The following is a 7,591-nucleotide window of genomic DNA, read 5'->3' as shown; positions in this document are numbered from 1 at the left end:
CACTGCTAGTTGTATGTCAGTGTATTCAACCAACTAGATAGAAAATAGTTTGCAATTAAGTTACAATTACATCATTTTCCACTTTCCCCTTTCTCCTTCTGAATCCTTCCCTGTGGCCTATTTTCAAGCCGCGTTGAATGTCGCTTGTATGTATATGATTTCAGGACTGACCACTTGGTAGTGGGTAAGGACTCTGAGGGCTCATCTGTGGGAAAGACTGATTGATTATCCCTCTTTCAGCAATGTTTGGTTGCCTGTAGTTCCCTGACTATGAGTGTGACCCAGGTGAGATCTCTCTTCCTAGCATGTCTATTGGGATTATCACTGTTCATGTCTTGTTTAGGAAGCCATGTTGCTATGAAATCTTAGGAGGTTGAGCTTCTCTATTATTTCTAGGAGACACAATCTCACAGCAGATATCCCTAACCTCTGGCTCTTACGACCTCTACTACGCTCTTTTAAGATTTATCCCTGAGCTTTGGGTACGTGAATTGTGTTGTAAATATATTCACTGGGCCTGGGCACACCACCATAAAACAGATGCTTACTTGGTGAGGGGTGGGAACCATGCTTATCTGTGGATATAAGGGTAAGTATTTTGAATGAAGTTAGGCATAATGCTTGTCAAGTAAAAAAGTGGGAATTGAGTCTTTCCTAAGATACATGATCTCACTTTTTTTGCCTAGATTTTCAGTATCACGAAACTAGAGAGCTGTTGGTTACAGTAAGATACCAGTTTCATTATTGCATCTTCAGGAATATTTTACCCTGCTGATCACTGTTGTGGTTCATAGGTGTCATGGGTAGGTCTGTTGATTGACTTTTCTCCTTTGGCAGCTTTTGTAGCATCTTTCTGGTGCTACGAACACTATTCCTGAGGGAGTAGGTTTTCAGATCAGATTCAATTAAATCCTCTGCGTCCTGTTTGACTACATGTGTCTTTAGCAATAGAGACATGTCTTCAGCTTCTGAAAGACAACCAAAGGCAACAAAGATAGCACCTATTGCTTTGGTAATCTCTTGAACTCTCCTAACAATAATTCAAAGGGCATATTCTTATCTTTGATAAAGGGTTTTGGTTAGATCCCATAGCGGTCTTGAAGAAAACATTATGAGCCCAATTAAGGTAGATAGATGATAGGTAGATAGATAGATAGATAGATAGATAGATAGATAGTATATAGATGATAGATAGATAGATAAATATGTTATATGTAATATTAGGTATATATAATATGATTTATTATATTTTTAAACAACCCTAGTTTTATTTTTCCTATCTCCTTTCCTCTTGTTTTGTTTAACTTCCCTCCTCTCCTCAAGTAAAGATTCCTTCATATTTTCCCATTTCCCTCCTCATATGACTTTTATTCTGCTGATCTCCCTTTCTAAAGATGCCCCACCAAATTTAGTATGTGGTCTTATGTGGGGATAAGACCCAAAGTTTAGGAAGAGGGGCTACAAATGATTTGAAGTATGTGAGAGGATATGAACAGGCTGTATGCAAATAGTATGCCTTTTTCTATTTACCATGGGAAGGGTAAAAAAGGAATATAAGGGCCTAGTGGTGATTCTAAATAATATATTTAAATTTTCTTATTCTTCCTTTTTCAAGAATTTACCCAATGAAATATGGTTTCATTTATTAAAAGTAAGAAAAATGGTTAACATATTTTTCATATAATATAACACTCAGATGCTATAAAATATTTTTAAATTTTTACCCCGTATTTGTTTGAATATTTCTGTGTAGCGTGTGTGTGTGTGTGTGTGTGTGTGTGTGTGTGTGTGTATGTGTGTGTGCGCGCGCACATGTGTATGTATGAGGGGGCATACGTGTGTAAGTGCACACATGCACCTTCCAGAGAACACACAAGGAATTGGTTCTCTCCTTTGTTTTTATTTGGAATCTGGGATTGCAATCAAGGCTTAAACAGTTTTCTAGTATGCAAAATTCCCAGCTACCTATCAAAGTGCATGACACAATACCAAAATGGAGAGCAACAGAAGCATGCCAAATAGACAGAAGGCTGTCATGAGTGGTCCCTAAGTGGACTCCCTTAAGCCAGAGCACACTGTAGCTGATGGGACTGAAAGGGGATGGAAGTCTGGCTGTTGGCCTATACATGCTCTGATTCCAGTTCTCTACCATTGTTGATTATTGACTAAGAATTAGCCTCGGGGGATGGGGTGGCTCAGGCAACAAAATGCTTCCCGTGTGAGAATGAGAATCGGAGTTAGACGTTCCTCCCCCCGCCCCCCCCGCCCCCCCCCCCCCCCCGCGCTCCAGTACTCATATTTGAAAGGCACAGTGCAGGCCCACTAGGGAGGTGTGAACAGAAGGCTTAGTGGGGCTTAGAGCCAGTGAGAAACCCTATCTCCAAAACAAAGGTATAGAATGATTAAGGAAGACATCAAGGTCTATACATACAATCACTTATTCACAACATGAACACAAACAGACATACATGGTCTTTTTATTTATAGTTTAATATATATACATACACATATATATGTGTGTGTGTATATGTAACATACAGTGACATAAAAACCAAGAAAAAGTTCTGTCCATGACTCAAAAAGCCATGTGTGTAACTTCTAATTCAGAGTGACTATTTGTGGTGCTGCAGGAGAGGCCATCCTGAGCCTGCATCCCAGCTCCTGCTGTCACCTTCTCAGAGGTGGTATCCTTTCTGACCTGCTCTGTCTCCTCTTATGAGACAGATTTTAGCTTGTACAAAAAATTACAATCCCTGCTGCCCTTGCTTGGAAAGAGAAACGCACTCCTTCTGTGAGAGGCTGAAAGAAGAGTTAAGGGCGCAGAGACGGAGCGAGGGGCCTTTGCGATGACTCAGGCTCCTACTCTCGCTGCAGGCATAGCTTTTTCTTGCACGATGTGGTCACGGAGGGATTTCTCCGTTTTTCTGCCTTCTTGTTTTCACAACATCCTGTTACAGTAATAAAGAAGAAATGATATCAATCTTATTTTCCTCCATTTATGTAACGAAAATGTGGGCTGATAGGATTTTCACAGATTTTTATTTTCTTGAGTTTGGATGGCTGGAACAAACTTACAGAGAAGCAGGTTTTACGGGTGTGTGCGGCGGAACAGAGATGCAGCAACACTCGTTTGAAGGGAACAAAGCTTCTACTTCCAGTTCCTGTCAAATGCCTCTCTGGCATTCCTGAGATCGCCCAGACCCGCAGTCGCTGGAGAGAAGCTCACCGAACGTTTCAGAACATCCAGGCTTCTGCAAAGGGTGGTCTTACACATAAGGAGTTCACCTAAAAGGGCAGGTGAAGGCCTCGGTTCAAGACTCAGCCGCGCAGCCGCGCAGCCATGGAAACGCCATTGCACTGTCTAAAACGAGGACTGGATGGAGGAGGAGGAGCAGACAGAGCAAGTGGAGAGAAGGAAAGGTAGAGGAAGAAGAAAGGGAAGCGAGAGCGGAAGGCATGTGGAGAAGGTGGGCAGGGCTCTCCAAACTCATAAAACGTTGGTTAGTGAATTTTTGACAACTTTGTGAGTAGATCAGCACCCAACGTTATAAAGCCCACATATCTCCCTTCAAATTCCCAGCCATGAATATGGAAAGTAAATATATATGTATGTAGTTTTGCTCCCAAGCTTGGAGTTTAAGAGCAACCTCTGCATCCTCTCCATTTCCATCTTTTAAAATTGAATATAACCTAATATTTATTCCGATTATTTTTTTTCCATATCCAACCATCACTGAACAAAAATAAGATTTTCTTCCTTCAGCAAAGATGGCCCAGCGGCTCTGATAAGATCAATCAGCTCACTGCTACCATAATCCAGCCCCGCCAGAGTTTTTCCCAGAGGAAGAGCGTTGATTTGTCCCCGTCAAAACAGACAAGTTCCCGGATGAACGGAGCAGTATCAGGGCACTTCCGTGATCTAACGAGGAGAAAGGAATAAATGCCACACAAACACACACACACACACACACGCACGCGCACGCACACGCACACACACACACACTTTTCTCCTCATTTGCATCTGCTGTGGCACTCATAATGAAAAGGCACTTTGATTATACTGAGAGACACCAAAATTTGAAAGGAGCGGAGATGTGAGAGATGCGAACGGCTTCCTAGTGTTCAGTCACTTTGCAAGCCATATTAGTTAGTACCTTAGGGGCTCATAGGTTCAGCCTGGAGAAATAGCCCAGTTTGGAGAGTGCTAGGCTACCATACAGGAGATATTGGGTTTGACCATCAGGTACCCCATAAATAAGAGTGACACGCAGTCTTCTTATACCAACACCCCAGAGGTAAAAACATGAAGATCAATAGTTCAAGGTCATCTTTGGCTTTAGCCAGTTCCTAGACAACCAGGGCTACATGAGGCTGTCTCCAAGTAACAGTGACATTCTGAGGCTTGTTGCAGCTGAGTTATATACATTTAGGTGCTGCCTTCCCTATGTCCCTCACTCTGCCTCTCTTTCTCTCTTCTCTTTCTTTCCTATTCACCATTTCTTCTCTCTCTTCTCTCTCTCTCTCTCTCTCTCTCTCTCTCTCTCTCTCTCTCCTCTCTTCTCTCCTCTCTCTCTCTCTTCTCTCTCTTCTCTCTGTCTCTCTGTCTCTGTGTGTGTCTCTCTGTCATACAAATATACAATACACAAATACTACACACACTACACATACACACGCATACCACCCACATGCGTACACATGTACACACACCACACATACATACACACTCATACAATCATACATACATACATTCATAAATGTATACAAATTAGTAATGTATGGGAATTGTTTACTTCACAGCTCTTTTCTCCCAAAACTGAAGAGAAGCGAGTCCTCAAGCCACAAATCAACAGTTATTTCCCATCCTGACAAGAAGCTAGAACAACAAAACATGAACACAGTGTCCTCCACACTTCAATAACAAGGCCCGCAGGAGCAAAGGCAGTATGCCTCCCCCACCCGCCATCACTTCCTCATGCCCAAAACAGAAGTGAAAGCTAAGGCTGTCATGAAAAACGTTTACAATGCCAGAGTTCCGGTTTCAAAATTTGTCTTCACAAATCGCACATAAAATGCTAACCTCGGCTCTGCATCTAAGACACCCAATTCAAAGTTGTACCTCAGGTCTTGAGCCAGTTCAGCTTGAGACATTTCTCTCCCTTAGGCTAGCCCTATGGGGAGGGAGCGAAACTCGCAGAACAGGTTCTCCCAGCAAGCCCCATGCCCTCTTAGCCAGGTAAGAAGAGAATGGGCTGACTTTTCCCCCCTCCATTTTGAATAGTCTGAGTGCATGGCTCTTTCTGAAGCCCTGCCAGGTCTGGGTCAGGCAGCCTAAGGACAAACGTGCCTGTGGGATCCTCCTCACTCAGGCTAGCCTGCTTTCATGTGAGTGCTCATGTGCAGCTCACAGGGACATTAAGTAGCTGTTTCATCAATAGATGTTGGTGATGCTTATCTTCCCATTTCTCTGGAATCTGGCATGCAAGCCTTTTAAGATGACCTACTAAGATAAACATCTAAGCGACAAGCATTAAAGACAAAACACACAATCTGATGAAAAGGGCTGAAGACGAGAAGCGTGGCATCGCCTTCTTCTCAACGCCCTCTTCGTTTTGCACTTTAAACCCTGATGCTTGGCTCACTCTTATGTTAACTCTCATGTTAACTCTCATTGGTTGAAGTACACGATCCTGTACATTACGGGGAGGGAAAGAAGAAATAATTCGCTATTTGGTGCTGATGATATCCAGTAAGTGTAGAGAAAGGGGGACGGCTTTTTCTTTCTTCCCTGCTGTACCATCTGGAAACACAATCCAGAGCCAAAGTATCAACTGTGTTCGCTTATGTGGGCCCTGCTACTGAGGTAAGGCGGGCACCGTGTTCGCGCTTTGTTCCTTCTAGCTTCTTGTCAAGACGGGAAATAATCATTTGTCGGTAGGTTGAGGACTTGCTTCTCCTCCGTTTGGGGGGCAACAACTCTAAAGGGTCTTTTCACTATCAGTCCTTGGGCCCAGGAGAAAGCAGAGACTACGCGAGATGAGCATTTTCAGTGCGTTCCTCACTAACATGCCTCACCTTTGCTCACACCTCACTGGACAGAGCACAGTCCTGTGACCACAGCTTGCTGGAGGGAACAGGAAAATTCAGCCTCTAGCTGGGTGGCTTTGTTTCTGCTATGGCGATCGCTGCCTACAGAAGAAGTACAGCACAGAATTTCTAGGCCAATTTACAATGCTCACCATACCCACTCACCAAGTCCTAACAGCAACATCCTTCTTAAAGCGCATGGAGATGAGAGGATGGTCCAAGAATTAGTGTAGCCCTGCGAGTCTCGGCAAAACTAACTGTCCCCATGGCTTAATTAGTTATCTGCAATAAAAATGCACTGCCAAACTGCTGGACGGAGAGTTTGAAGGTCACCTAATGAACTGTTCCACATTTATGTTCACAGAAGCATTGTGAGAATAAAATGAGAAAGTCCATATGCAAGATGTTTAGAACAATGACGAGTGTTATGTTTCTACAGTGCTAAAGAATAAACCGAAATACTTCTTCATTGTTCAAGTTTGGAGAATCAGTTTAGTCATAGGAAGGCAAGCTTAACATTTTCACAGTCTGCAGAGATGGCTCAGAGGTTACGAGCACTGTCTGTTCTTCCAAAGGTCCTGAGTTCAATTCCCAGCAACCACATGGTGGCTCACAAGAATCTATAATGTGATCTGGACCCTCTTCTGGCCTGCAGGCGGAGTACTGTATAAATAAATAAATAAATAAATAACATTTCCACAGTCAAATACAGCGTGGTGCTAATGGATGAACCAAGAAATCAGTCAGTTCTAAATAGAGAAAAATAGAGGCTACACATGAGTAAAAATAGAATATATGTCACAAGAAAGCTCATGCTCCATGTTTAAAATAAATCACACCAGTGAAGGCGGTACCAGAACATGGGCACCATGTGTTAAGACCATTCAGGGCAACCAAACAGACCATCGGCTACCAGCTCTGAGATTTGGAGATAATGAAATTTGAAGGCAAAATGCAACTAGGGAGCTACATTCTGTGGATGAGCCCTGGATGGCAAGTGCCCAGAAAAGAAGTACATTTTACATGAGAGCACAGCAGCAGAAGGACAGAGGAGGAAGAGGTGGGCTTCTTCACTGAGAACAGACAGCAGTTCAGGTCACAGAAAAATAAGTTTTGTAGATGCAAATTTTGAAGGACATTAAAGTAGGAGTAGAGAAATTTCTTTCCATCCTGCGCAACAACCTTGATCAATGCCCTGATATGTCACGGCAAGAGGTCAGCTAAGTTAGGTAATGGAAGTTGCCTGTCCCATTGACCTTGTCATAGCACCAGAGAGTCAACGTTTGCCATTAAATGTCAGATCAATTTTCAATGATTTAAACATTTTACCCAGAAGTCTCTAGCTTACTGGAAGCTTTGATTTCTTAAAAAAAAATGTTCAAATGTTATCATTTTTCAAGAGTTCAAGGAACTGTTATTTTGGCTTAATTCATCTTCATTTTTTCAAGAATACTTCCATGATATTTTGAGAATAGAATACAATGTATTTTGACCATGTTCACCACCC

The 7,591-nt window shown here is 42.7% G+C and overlaps 1 long non-coding RNA gene across 1 annotated transcript; it reads right to left on the bottom strand.

The window, feature by feature from the left end:
* Positions 1 to 2,550: 2,550 nt before the first annotated feature.
* Positions 2,551 to 6,332, bottom strand: LOC311608406. The gene is made up of 3 exons (XR_014782957.1): positions 6,250 to 6,332; positions 3,076 to 3,285; positions 2,551 to 2,948 (listed from the first exon to the last, which is right to left on the bottom strand). It is a non-coding gene; the product is annotated as an uncharacterized lncRNA (long non-coding RNA).
* Positions 6,333 to 7,591: the final 1,259 nt, after the last annotated feature.

This window comes from Acomys minous, assembly GCF_964271855.1.
Source record: "Acomys minous genome assembly, chromosome: 11".
Lineage (NCBI taxonomy): Eukaryota > Metazoa > Chordata > Mammalia > Rodentia > Muridae > Acomys > Acomys minous.
The sequence above is the reverse complement of the archived record's forward strand: the minus strand, read 5'-3'. Positions and strand labels throughout refer to the sequence as shown.